This window comes from Oncorhynchus nerka, linkage group LG15, assembly GCF_034236695.1.
Source record: "Oncorhynchus nerka isolate Pitt River linkage group LG15, Oner_Uvic_2.0, whole genome shotgun sequence".
Classification (NCBI taxonomy): Eukaryota; Metazoa; Chordata; class Actinopteri; order Salmoniformes; family Salmonidae; genus Oncorhynchus; species Oncorhynchus nerka.
In genome coordinates this window covers 27,229,703-27,244,624 of record NC_088410.1, presented here as the reverse complement: position 1 = coordinate 27,244,624, position 14,922 = coordinate 27,229,703, and the positions used below count along the sequence as shown (strand labels likewise).

The following is a 14,922-nucleotide window of genomic DNA, read 5'->3' as shown; positions in this document are numbered from 1 at the left end:
TTACCCACATTTACTGACACCGGCCATATTCAACGGGTGTCAGTTATTCTGCACCCTGGCACACTCAGACGAGAGTGCTCTGAATCGGAGTAGATAGCCAGAGTGAATTAACGAACACACCCTTAGCTAGGCTAGACTGCCTAAGCATGCTGCATCCTTTCCTCATTCTCTTTCAAAGCCTTGCTTGACCTTACCACTCTCCTTCCGTTCTGATACAATATCCTTCCCTCACTCCCTCTCTCTCTCTCTGCCTCTCTCCAGCCCTCCCGCCCAGCCCAGGGCAGAGTGCTACAGTAACACCCATGGCAGGGCAGTGATGTTTGGGCCCAGTGATGTTTGGGCCCAATAGTGAGTGACCAGGTTTAAGTGCCCCTCTTTTCCTACAGCTCTCCCACAGGCCTCATGCACGCTCACACACACGCCTGCATCATGCTCACCACCGTGAGTGATTAACACCACAGGCCTTATGCACGCTCACACACACGCCTGCATCATGCTCCCCACCGTGAGTGATTAACACCACAGGGCTCATGCATGCTCACACACACGCCTGCATCATGCTCACCACCGTGAGTGATTAACACCACAGGGCTCATGCACGCTCACACACACGCCTGCATCATGCTCACCACCGTGAGTGATTAACATCACAGGGCTCTATGGTTTTACTGTCTTTTTCTCCCGTATTTTGCTTCCCATCTTTCACCTTCCTCAGAAAGCAAATGAAATCTGTCATCCTAAATTACCCTCACTCAACAAAAATGACTAAATTGCCCGTATGAGCTGTGGACTGTGTGTGTGTTTGGGCATGCATGTGATGTGTGTATGTCTGTGTGAGAGAGAGTATGGGCTCAAGTGAGTCTGTGTGCTTATGCATGTGATGGGTGTGAGAGAAAGGGGGAAAGAAGAGAATTCTATTTGTGTTCAGGAGAAATCTTGTCTCGAAATAAAGTGCTGAAAACACCTGTTTTCTCATGAAATATTGAATACATTTTTGAGTAAACGTAAGCAAAACAAATATCCATGTCTATCTTAATAAACTGGAAACAGTGCACTTATATGACCACTCCACAACTCACTCAGCCATTATTAGGCCTATAAATAGTGAGTAATTACTTGGCACACCACGTCACAGATCATAGGCCCACAATGAACAAGATCCCTATTGATTTTTGACAATCTTCTTGACCTTTTAATGAATGAGGTCAGACTGGTCAGTGACCTCTCTCAAGTCAAGAGTAGACCACTGCTGTGGTGACTGGCTCTTTCTCAATTCATATTTTCTTCATTCCTCACATTCTGGTCTCCTTCTCGAACCACATTGGAGGAGGACCCAAGTTCACTCCCCTCTAACCTTCTCCCCCAATGCATATTGAGAAGGGGATGTGGAGAAAAGAGCAAGAAGTCACAAGAGCCGCTATGCATCACGCTGTTCCTCTGAAGTTACTCACTGACAGGAGAGAAGAAGGGCAGATGTAAATAAGGTCAATGTTTCATGTGGAGGAGTATGTGTGTAGAGGTGACCTCTAATTGACATGTCCTAGGGGCTGGACCCATGGGCTGACCACCACTTAGGCCGAGCATTAGTTCCCATAAAGAAAAATATTAAGAGTCAGCATTGGCTTGAGAAAGATAACCAATGGAGATATTTCTGAAAACATTTCTAATTGCAGATACAGAATATTAATCGTATTTTTTTCCCTTTCAAATGATCACAGGGGATCAATTCATGTGGTGCAAATTTTATTGAACAAGTTGCCTAAAAATAGCACAAAAGGTCACAGAATTGGGTGCACCACAAAAGACATGGCAGATGCTCGGTAGTAAAGGTAAGCCTAACGGAAGTTGCTTTCCTGAATACAATTTTGATACAAGTTATCAAACAACTTCGCTTATAACCTGAATGTTTCTGTCTAGCCACAACATCGTTAGGGTGTTTCCCCTTCAAACTCATCTCATTATTTTACTATGAGTGTCTTTATAGTACAAACAATGCGCTTACTCATGAATTTACCTAGACGAAATATAACCATAACATTTGTCTGTAAATAATTAATACTTTTTACTCATCACTTTATGGCCATAATAAATTGATAATATCTTAGACGCACTGAACCGATGATTTCAAGTCCAATCATAATACAAGTCATCGATTATTGGCTCTAAGTATTTTCTACTTAAGCTATCTTATCTATACATTGCAAGGTCTGTGGGCAAATTGTTGTCAGGAAATTTGTCAGTGCTTAATTGACATATGTCATATTTCTTGGCATCTGACAAATTGCCATACCAAACTGAGTCAACAGAAAGATGGAAATGATATTAAAACATTCGTACTGAGAACATTTGCTTGTTGCTGGCTGCCAAAAATCTGATTGTAAAAAAATAATAAAATAATAAAAAACAGTATTTACGGCTTGAAGGAAATTACAATGGAAGTGTTTTTAAAAGTTATTGCCAGAAAACGTTATGTTCCCCTGATGGGCATACAGGTATAGACAACATAGTAGACTGCTACTCCACCTGAGGATATGGGTGGAAGGTTGGGACTAGTCGAACATGGAGATAGAACTTGGAGAACTAGGGGCGCGTGGGCGGATGCCTGCATCGTTCGATTCGACCGTTCTTCTATTCTGGATGAGAGAATGATTCAGACCTCATTACCATACTCAGGAGACAGATACGTCTTTCTCCTCGGATCAAAAACAGGTGTTCGGATAGAGGGGTCTCCTGCTCTGTTGTTTCGTTTGCTACCATGGTTTCTCAAGGTAAAACTCTACCACCTGAGGCCAAATAATAGCTGTTTGTCAGCTAATATTATAATACATTTAAAAGTCTGGCGTGGCCTTTCCATGCGTAAAATACCAAAGGCTGATTACAAAAAAAGCCTAAACCACACAAAGTGTCATCGTGATGATTACAGCAATTAATACGAAATCAAATAAAGCTGCTTGACCTCTGTCTCTGGGTAAAAGGGAAAACATAAAGACTCAAAAAGGTTGATTGTAAGAATAAAAAGCATCCCAAACCACTTTTTTTTCAGGTTTCATCGTTATGGTGTCAGCAATTCTTCTGGTTTGGATAATCTGGACATAACTACTTTTCCACCCCATAATAAATTCATAACCATTTGGCTGTAAAAAATGAAAAGGAAAGACTCAAATACTTGAGAAATAATAGGCCTACTGGCCTATGTGGGCCAAAACCACTTTTTCACATGTGATCGTGATGGTGCCAGTCTTATTCTTGTTCTGAATAAACTATTCTGGACATATCGCACTACCTTGCAACTCTAGCCTCTTCTCTCCTTCCACATCCCACCCTCCCTCTGCTCTACTCGGAGTATAGTACGGATACTCCGCCTCTTCCCGCCGGGAGGCCTGCTCCTGGAAGCGGTCCAACCTGGGAGTGGCTTCCCGCTTTCCACACGGAGCAGGAACTGATGCGCCAGGATAACCAAATATGGACTTGCTATCAATTTCGTTGCCATGACTCAGCCTTGCGCCTTATCAATCGAACACTATTGAACACTGTGCATACAAGGCGATGGGAAGAGGAATTTGGCTACTGTTCAACAAGTTATACAATGACATTGCATAGGCTAAATAGTCGTGTTCTTAGCCTGAGGAAGATCTATAGTTTTCTTAGGTAAATTACCCAAGCTGATGTAATTGTAAGGCAATCTTAAATCAGCTAAATGTGTCAGTGATATTTTCTGATATGGACCCTAATAGGCACAAAATACATGTGGCCTATCAATACATGTAGAGTACTCAAATGTATCAATATAATATTATATCCAACTGGCAATGCCCCCTTCATAACGGTGTTATAAAGATAGCCCTCAAGATTATATCCACATCAATATATGAAGTCAAAAGGAATCCGAAAGTGGAGGTTCGACGCAAATAACACTACCATTTAACCCAGATAGATGTATAAAATAATTTACGTCGCCTATCACTTTCCTCTCTCTCAACTCTTGTTTATCTCAGCAGTTCCTGGCAACAACGTCATCGAGCAGCTGACGTTTCAGGGCGTGGAACAAGCGCTGGCCAATCGGTGCGTTTCTTGCACTATAAAGTGTATAAATTGCCTGTATCGCATGAACACTGGTAGAACACGAGTTTAAACCAGCGAGAAAACAACTAACAATCCAGTTCGCAAAGAAATATCAACGGGACGAAAGACTGTGTGGAATCCAATAATTAGTCACCGGACATCAGTTTGAATACAACGTTCAAGAAAAAAAACCCGACGACTATTGACTCGGTACAGTACAGTTCCACTATTTTGGAAGTTTTGCTCTGTTCTACATTGATAACTTTGGGCTTGATTATAATATACCTTCTGCGGAAACGTTTGGTTGCTGAAAAGACACTCGAGAGGGCTTGCCCTTTTTTGGACTTATAAATTCAGCTACTACACTGAAGAATTCCAGCAATATTTGAATAATGTCCACAATAATGGAACAGCCTTTCTATCATGACGACTCGTTTCTTTCTGCTTATGGTCATTCAGGCGCTGCCCTGCACGACTACAAGCTCCTCAAGCAGAACATGAACTTGAACTTCGCCGAGAACTATCGGAACCAAAGCCTCAAGGCTCAGCTGCGCAACGAGAGTGAATTCTATCCGACCGGGGTCGCATCAGAAGTCGGCTCGCTAAAGCTCGCCTCTCCTGAACTGGAACGATTGATCATCCAGAACAGCAACGGTGTCATCACTACCACACCGACACCTGGGCAGTACTTCTACAGTAGGGGAATCACAGAGGAACAAGAGGGCTTCGCGGACGGGTTCGTTAAAGCTCTGGACGACCTCCACAAGATGAACCAGATGCCGCCACCGAACGTGTCCATCGGAACCGGTGGAGTCTCCACGTGCACTGTGGCCTCTACCGTGTTTGGTTCCTCCATGCAGCCGGAGCACCTGGAGTACACCACCCTGAACAGCTGTGGCCCTCACACTAACCTCACACCTGCAACCAGCAGCTACCCCTCCACCACCATCAGCTACCTGCCTCACCACCAGTACCAGCACCACCAAGCCGCGGCGCACCCATCCCACCACTTCCAGCACCGCTATCGGGAGCAGGCATACACGCACAGCGATATTCGGGGCTGAAAGAGGAGCCCCAGACCGTTCCAGACATGCAGAGCAGCGACGACGAGTCAATTTGCGGCATGTCCCCAATCGACATGGAGAACCAGGAGCGCATCAAGGCCGAGCGCAAGAGGCTCAGGAACCGCCTGGCAGCCACCAAGTGCCGGAAGCGCAAGCTGGAGCGCATCTCGCGCTTGGAGGACAAGGTGAAGATTCTGAAGACAGACAACGCCGGGCTCTCCAGCACAGCTTCCGTCCTGCGCGAGCAGGTAGCTCAACTCAAACAGAAAGTTATGACACACGTCAGTTCTGGCTGTCAACTCATGTTGACATCCAAGATCAAGTCGTTTTGAAAACTATAAAAACGATGGACTATAAAATAAACACTGGACAATAATAGGAAATACATTTGTTTTCCTTTGTTAAAGCAATCAGAACTTACTGCACTGTTTTGGGACAGCAATTGAGTGAACTACAATTTATGTGTTTTCATGTTGAAAATATTCAAAAGTTGTTTTTTTGCATTGTTTATTGGTTTCCAGGGTATGATGGACATGGGAAACCGCGTGCACAATAAGACTAATAACACTCGGGGCATTCTGAACAAGTTATATACAGTGTCCTCCAGTAATGACTTTGCCTGTTTACATTTGTTTTTTATTCATTTGAACTGTCATTTGTGAAATGCATTCCATTTATAAGTTATTGTTTTAAGTCAGGTTGATCCTCACTGTCTTTTTTACTTGTACAGTATATATTTAAGTAAAATCTTAAAATGTACCCTCGTCTATTTTACATTATATCCTTTCTACACAACTACATTGACATTTCTCAAACCAACGAACGCTGTAGGCCTATGAATTAGATATAGCCTAAGCCTATTATTACATTTCAGCTATAGTGTTCATGACAAGCTTTAGTGTTAACATTATATAAGTAGAAGTAGGTGTGTTAAGATGGATACATAATTACATTGACATTTCCCACGCTAACCAGTAAATTATCAGGAACGGTTTCTGTTTTTAATCAACCAACACAAACGGGGCTTGACGTACGAGACGTGCCCGCGTTGTGTTGTTTGCCCTCTGACGTGCATACGTATTGCCAAATATGGTATTTTTTGGGAATTACACGTCACAGCAGGGGAAGATTTCCGTGAACCCCCACCTACATTGCCCGTCAGTAGAGCGGCGCGTTTTCGAGACCTTACTACTAGACCATACTGTGCGTGTGAAGAGACGTTTGTCAATGGCAAGCTTTTAAAGACGGGGGGAGTTTCCCTAGTCATCCACCGCAGTGTTTAAGTTCCCAAAACAACCCTATGCGATACTAATGTCGAGATAAAAACACACGGGTCAATTTTCCAGCAAAGCAAACGATGTTCTTTGCTGATGCGAGAAAGGAAACTAAACATTGGTAGGCTACGTGGGAGTAATCCGGTACAGGTCTCTGAACATTCAAAGTCTAATGTAAACTCAGCAAATAGCCTTGCCAATAAGTTAAACAGGAAAAGTGTAGGACTATTATAGACCAACTGAAGGCCATATCATTGATATCAGCAGAGCTCGAGCAAAGTTCTTAATTCAACTCCATCCAAAGACATCCATATTACATATCTAAACAAGAGCTCGGCCAGAGTTCATATCCTCCTAACAGTTAGCCAATGATCTAAATAAATCAAATCAAATCAAATTTTATTTGTCACATACACATGGTTAGCAGATGTTAATGCGAGTGTAGCGAAATGCTTGTGCTTCTAGTTCCGACAATGCAGTGATAACCAACAAGTAATCTAACTAACAATTCCAAAACTACTGTCTTATACAGTGTAAGGGGATAAGGAATATGTACATAAGGATATATGAATGAGTGATGGTACAGAGCAGCATACAGTAGATGGTATCGAGTACAGTATATACATATGAGATGAGTATGTAGACAAAGTAAACAAAGTGGCATAGTTAAAGTGGCTAGTGACATAAGAATGCAGTCGATGATCTAGAGTACAGTATATACATATGCATATGAGATGAATAGTGTAGGGTAAGTAACATTATATAAGGAAGCATTGTTTAAAGTGGCTAGTGATATATTTACATCATTTCCCATCAATTCCCATTATTAAAGTGGCTGGAGTTGGGTCAGTGTCAATGACAGTGTGTTGGCAGCAGCCACTCAATGTTAGTGATTGCTGTTTAACAGTCTGATGGCCTTGAGATAGAAGCTGTTTTTCAGTCTCTCGGTCCCAGCTTTGATGCACCTGTACTGACCTCGCCTTCTGGATGATAGCGGGGTGAACAGGCAGTGGTTCGGGTGGTTGATGATCTTTATGGCCTTCCTGTAACATCGGGTGGTGTAGGTGTCCTGGAGGGCAGGTAGTTTGCCCCCGGTGATGCGTTGTGCAGACCTCACTACCCTCTGGAGAGCCTTACGGTTGAGGCGGAGCAGTTGCCGTACCAGGCGGTGATACAGCCCGCCAGGATGCTCTCGATTGTGCATCTGTAGAAGTTCGTGAGTGCTTTTGGTGACAAGCCGAATTTCTTCAGCCTCCTGAGGTTGAAGAGGCGCTGCTGCGCCTTCTTCACGACGCTGTCAGTGTGAGTGGACCAATTCAGTATCTAGGGGATGCAGGGTAGGGGTTGACTGCGGAGAGCGGTAGGTTCTCTGCATTTATTTGGAGCCCAACTTCATAGGAAAGGTGTCATCTGACAGTGCTTTTATAACGTAGCCTGCTTCAAGGAATCCAAGCCAGGGTGCAGGATATCCTACTGATAAAGACTGTGCTGGGACTCCTCCACATTACACAATCTTACAAAACCTTTATTAGATCACCACCTACCATTGTTGAAACAGATCTGTGAACGGATTTTAGGAGAGAATCTGGCAATAGAGCGCCACCTAGTGGTCAACTAAATTTCACACAACAAACCACCTTCACTTTGTTTTATTTTTCAGACAAAAACACTACCAACATGTAAATCATTATTTACCCCATTTGTTGTTATTAATGTCCGTGACAGTAGACTGAATAGTTAACAATTGTGAGGTACAAAATACTCAATGCTTTTTTTTTTTTTAACACTTGAGAAAAGAGCACAAACAAACACTTTCAGTGCATGGGACTAGAATAAACATTCCACCAGTAGCTTATTTGTCATACAGATAGAAGAGTGGGAGTCTAACAAGTTCTTTAAAACCTATGTATAAGTGTGGGTTGGACACCAAGAGACTGTTGCTGAAGGGAGTACTTCCCATCTGAAAGTAAGTGCTAGGACATCTGAGTGTGGGTCAGAAATGGCACCCTATTCACTATAAAGTGCACTACTTTTGACCGGGGTCCATATGCACTATATAGGGTGCCATTATTGACACAGCCTGAGGCTCTCTGTTGTGTTGTCACTGTTTGGAGAAGAACTCCTTGCTCTTCTGGATGTCGGGGACGATGGTGTCACTGCCTGGCTTCCAGCCAGCGGGACATACTGTCACAGGAAGAGAGGGACAAGCCCAGGATGAGTCACACGGACATGGAATATGCCAACAATTCCTAACCAATGGTAAAAATTCCATGTTTTCCAAACACATGCCACATGTTTGAAAGTGAGCTCCCATATTAAAACAGACTAATGAAATGGTATTAGGTTTTGTAAAGAGAAAATGATTGCTTGCTCTGTTAACTGAATGACTTAATGCCTTTAAAAAAAAATAAAGGTGTTGGGAAGTGTCCTGTGTGCATAGCAATGAGACTAGATCCAGATGCTGCAGGGCTCTACGCACACTTTTTATTAAGAAGGAGCACTCATGTGAAAAATGTAGGGGAACAAAAATTCCAGGTCGCACAGGTAAATATTTTACAGCATATGCGAGTAAAGTTGTCGCACTGTAGAGCCCTGTGCTGGTTCTTGAAATAAAAACTAGGTAGCAAAAACATGTAAAAACCTGCTAATCACTTACCCTCTCCGTATTTGTCTGTGTGCTGGAAGGCCTGCACCAGACGCAGGGTCTCGTCCACAGAGCGGCCCACTGGCAGGTCGTTGATGGTGATCTGCCTCAGGATGCCCTTGTCGTCAATCACAAACAGACCCCTGAGAGAGTGAGGGAGAGAGGAAGCAGACAGTGAGGGTCAGAAAGCCACATGGGGCATCTGAGACTACATGCTTGAATCAATGTCCAATACAACAGTAAAATCAGAAAGTCAGCCAAGATGAAAGTGAATCAAATGCAAAATTAAATACATTAATTTAACAATAACCTTGGAAGTGCACACTAAACTTCAAATGGCACCTTTATATACACAGAGGTTTCAAAAACACTACTGACAGCAGTGTCGTTAATAACTGACCTGTAAGCGATGCCCTGGTCCTCCTTCAGCACTCCGTAGTCTCTGGAGATAGACTGGGTGAGGTCAGCCACAAGGGGATGTTCATTGGTCCCAAACCACCCTGCTTCCTGGGGGTGTTGATCCTATAGGGAGGGAGAGGAAAGGGCACAATGTCGTCGTCATAAAATCAAAAACAGCCCTTGTTTAAGCTTCATTAAGGATGTAGTGAGCATCATATGGTAACAGAATGTCAAATTAAGAATTCTGACATTCACACAGTAGTAGTCAAAGTAAATGAACAATTAATGCAAATGTAAACTAGAGGGAGGATTCTAAAACCCATTGTTGGATTGAGTCCAGTGACCGTTAATTCTTCTAAGAGCTATGGCACTTATCACCACTAGGCAGTACAGCAGGCAGAGGCGAGATAGCCAGCGCATGGGAGTGTACTCAAAAGCCTGTTACATTTTTTAAGATTGGCAGGTGGACAACTGGAAAGCATTTTACATGGACAGAGAAATGCATTTGTCATCAGTTGAAATAAGTCAGCCTCTTGACCGTTCTGATCGAGGTGCAGGAATATTCAACCCTATTGTATGTCGCCGTGCCTTCAAAGTTCCCATCAACAGAAATGACTAAAACAACCCAATGCTCAAAAGTCTAAACCAGTTCTTACCAGGCCAGGTGGCTGAAGTGAGAGTCTGTGGAGGCGCCTATGACCTCACAGCCGATCTTGCGGAACTCCTCGGCCTGGTCGCTGAAGGCCACGATCTCAGTGGGGCACACGAAAGTAAAGTCCAGTGGGTAGAAAAAGAACACCACGTACTTCCCTGGAGGGGACACACAGGAGAGGAGCCAGAAGAGTGTGTTTGGGTACATGTAGGCCTAGTCTCTTGGAACAGCAATAACACAGAGTAGCTGATTTGGCTCCGGGTGCCAGTAGTGTACTCTTTAGCCTATTCTTTTGAAGATATGTACTTGCATCCTGGAAGGTGACATATTCTAGCCCAGGGGTGTCAAACTCATTTCGCATCGTGGGCCACATACGGCCTAGGGAGATGTCAAGTGGGCCGGACCATTAAAATTATACCATACTCTGCTACACTGCTCCACGAAATTGAAAATTTATGGAGTTGTATGAACAGTAGAATTCCATCACACAACTTTTGTTTTGAAGCTGCTGACTAACATTAAAGTGCACATTTTTTAAATCACCACAGTAAGGATTCATCTTCACAGAGCTGTATTCTTTCAATGCAAACAGTATCTAAGGCAGCATTTTAAAGGTGTTAGTCTAGTCTGGACTTGTATTTGTTCCTGAAACTTGGCATCTTTTGGCCTGTACAAGTGCATCAACACCAGGTGTCATGTCCTGACTAGCTGTCACTTTCAGAATGTCATTTAAGTGCTTGTTTGTGAGCCTTGAACGCATTTTTGTTTTATTGATATTCATCACTGAGAAAAAATTTTCACAAAGGTAGGTTGTCCCAAACATGCACAAAATTTTAGCAGCCAGGGCTGTTAATTTGGGGTACCCTGGTAGTAGATACTGATAAAATCTGCCCAGACCTACAGAGGCAAATTTGCCCTTCAAATCTGCATCACACTGCAAATCAATTATCTCTAGCTGAATTTCGACCGGCAGATCAGAAGCTTTAACTGTGAAAGGTGAGCGAAAAACTGAAAATTCTGTCTCAAGTTCACCAAATACCTGAAAACGTTTCTCAAACTCCCGCAGTAGTCCTGCAATTTTGTCTTTGTACCGTTTCATGTCCGCATCAGGTCTGGTCACACACACATCTCTCAGACAGGGGAAATGAGCAGGGTTGCCATTTGCCAGTTGCATCTCCCACAAAGTCAGCTTCAACTTAAATGCATGTATGTTGTCAGAAAACTGTGACAACTTTCGATGCTAATGCTATTTCGCTAGCAATTAGGTAGCTGGCTTTTACCGCTGCTTCACTGACTTCTCGGCTCTGGATGAAAGTTGACTGCTGTTTCCTCAGACCCGCCAGCAATTCGTTAATCTTATCTCTTCTCAGTTGTCCTTGCAAGCCGTCATATTTTTCGCTGTGATGAGTCTCGTAGTGGCGTCGAATATTATATTCCTTCAATACCGAAACTTGTTGCAAACACACCAAGCACAAAGGTTTTCCGTGCATCTCTGTAAATAAATAGGACGTGGTCCATTTTTCTTTGAAAATTCTACACTCCTTATCTACTTTTCTCCGTTTGGATAACGACATTTTGGCTAATGAGGGTGTAGCGGAGAGGTAGAGACCAAGGTATTAACAACGTCGTAACAAGCAGCAGATGGCGCATTGATACCGTCTGCTGTTTTCAGTCTGTCTCAGTGATGCGGCTTGTCTTCTACTCTGATGGAAAGAGTGCGCCCCTTAGCGGATAATCCATGAATTGCAGCGAATTAAAAATATTAATTCCATGTCTTTTATGCATTTTTTCCACTTTCAAATGATCCTGCGGGCCTGATCGAACCTCCTTGGGGGCCGGTTCCGGCCCGCGGGCCGTATGTTTGACACCCCTGTTCTAGCCGGTCATATACACACGGCTGACTGGCCTTGTTAAAACTGGCGTCATGAGTAGTTCTGCATGGTTGTTAAAGACAATGAAGACCCTTAGCTTCATAGTTAGTCTGATTAATCAGGCTGGAAAAACACATTAATTGGTATATACAGCCTGTGACGTGTGAAAATGTAAATGGTCATTTCAAGCCAGAATGTTGAATAAAATTACATTTAAACTTGCTCTACCCGTTGTCTGTGTAGTTTGTCCTTCAGCTACTCACATTTAGACAAAATACACATAGTGTTATTAACCCGACTTTCAGAACATTGGTCTGTATAACTGCCTCGCCTGGTTCACCAACTACTTCTCTGATAGAGTTCAGTGTGTCAAATCGGAGGGTCTGCTGTCCGGACCTCTGGCAGTCTCTATGGGGGTGCCACAGGGTTCAATTCTTGGACCGATTCTCTTCTCTGTATACATCAATGAGGTCGCTCTTGCTGCTGGTGAGTCTCTGATCCACCTCTACGCAGACGACACCATTCTGTATACTTCCGGCCCTTCTTTGGACACTGTGTTAACAACCCTCCAGGCAAGCTTCAATGCCATACAACTCTCCTTCCGTGGCCTCCAATTGCTCTTAAAAACAAGTAAAACTAAATGCATGCTCTTCAACCGATCGCTACCTGCACCTACCCGCCTGTCCAACATCACTACTCTGGACGGCTCTGACTTAGAATACGTGGACAACTACAAATACTTAGGTGTCTGGTTAGACTGTAAACTCTCCTTCCAGACCCATATCAAACATCTCCAATCCAAAGTTAAATCTAGAATTGGCTTCCTATTTCGCAACAAAGCATCCTTCACTCATGCTGCCAAACATACCCTTGTAAAATTGACCATCCTACCAATCCTCGACTTTGGCGATGTCATTTACAAAATAGCCTCCAATACCCTACTCAACAAATTGGATGCAGTCTATCACAGTGCAATCCGTTTTGTCACCAAAGCCCCATATACCACCCACCATTGCGACCTGTACGCTCTCGTTGGCTGGCCCTCGCTTCATACTCGTCGCCAAACCCACTGGCTCCATGTCATCTACAAGACCCTGCTAGGTAAAGTCCCCCCTTATCTCAGCTCGCTGGTCACCATAGCATCTCCCACCTGTAGCACACGCTCCAGCAGGTATATCTCTCTAGTCACCCCCAAAACCAATTCTTTCTTTGGCCGCCTCTCCTTCCAGTTCTCTGCTGCCAATGACTGGAACGAACTACAAAAATCTCTTAAATTGGAAACACTTATCTCCCTCACTAGCTTTAAGCACCAACTGTCAGAGCATCTTACAGATTACTGCACCTGTACATAGCCCACCTATAATTTAGCCCAAAAAAACTACCTCTTTCCCAACTGTATTTAATTTATTTATTTATTTTGCTCCTTTGCACCCCATTATTTTTATTTCTACTTTGCACATTCTTCCATTGCAAAACTACCATTCCAGTGTTTTACTTGCTATATTGTATTTACTTTGCCACCATGGCCTTTTTGCCTTTACCTCCCTTCTCACCTAATTTGCTCACATTGTATATAGACTTGTTTTTTTACTGTATTATTGACTGTATGTTTGTTTTACTCCATGTGTAACTGTGTCGTTGTATGTGTCGAACTGCTTTGCTTTATCTTGGCCAGGTCGCAATTGTAAATGAGAACTTGTTCTCAACTTGCTTACCTGGTTAAATAAAGGTGAAATAAATAAATAACTGTTGGTACTTCAGATTTTTATTTCAATACTGACGCAATCCGCACATGACAAACACTTGCTCAATATGGCGAGTCTAACCGAACCAAATGGAAAACACTGCTAGCTGATTGCGAGGAAACGAGCTGTGGTAGACTACTTTCGGTTACATTTGGACCTACCGGCTCCGAAAAGAAGTCCTCCTCCTACCGCCAAAAGTACCAACAGCAAGTACAACCAGGAAAGTAACCTCAAATATAATTTTATACAACATTCTGGCGTGTAGAGACTACTGCCTCTTTACATCAACTTCTTTCAGACTGATATCCATGGAGTAACCATGGTAACATTCTGATGCTTCAGCAACTTCGCTGTTAGATGGTAACCTGTAAACAACTGACCTGCCAACAAAATGGTCATTTAGAGAAAATCATAAAGTCCTTACCCATGTAGTCAGACAGCTGGATCTCTTTGAACTGTCCATCCACCACAGCAGTGGCTTTGAACTGTGGGGCCGGGTGGCCTATCTTAGCATTTCCAGATGACATGGTGACAATGACAGCTCACTGGGAAAGACAAACGACCCAGAAAAGTCAATCAACAGTGAATCAATACAGCGTGGAACTTCATCTCAATATGGCAAAGCAAATAGGTTGGAGTCTAGTAGGCTATGGCCCAGGGGCCTCTCACTCCTTTGTAACAAGCATATGGAAAGTAAATCAGTCAAAGTAATGAAATGAAAAGTTTCAGACAAATGCTCAAAGCTCTTTTTTGTACACTGATCTTTAATTCTACTGCAGTGCTGTGCTACCTACCTAACTGTACAATGCTGCAGGATCAACTTGCCAATACCAAGCCTAGTCACATGCAAGGCAGTTCTCAAGGCTGTGCGTGAGAACAAAGGTTTTACAGTGTAGCCTTGCCCAATGAAGAAATATTATACTCGGTTGACATTCAACGGTCCTTGTCAAATAACGGTTTGAGCCATTAAAATAGTAACATTTCACTAAAGTGGCAGGATACTGATTACTACATAGTTGGGTTTGGAACTAACATTAACAAGGCTAACGTTAACACTAATTTTGCACGTGACAAACTTGAAACTATAATGCCTATAAGATTGTTAAATATACATGTTTAACAATGAAACAACTCAATAGTATTGTATACATTCATTTACTAACCATCTATGCAACTAGTTATATTACAACTAGCTAGCTAATTGGCTAACA

General features: G+C 43.1%; 2 pseudogenes; one reads left to right on the top strand and one right to left on the bottom strand.

The window, feature by feature from the left end:
• The first annotated feature begins 4,099 nt into the window (after positions 1-4,099).
• On the top strand, positions 4,100-5,885 carry LOC115123305 (transcription factor JunB-like; annotated as a pseudogene).
• A 2,149-nt stretch (positions 5,886-8,034) lies between these two features.
• Positions 8,035-14,594, bottom strand: LOC135559612 (peroxiredoxin-1-like; annotated as a pseudogene).
• Between the last annotated feature and the right edge of the window lie 328 nt (positions 14,595-14,922).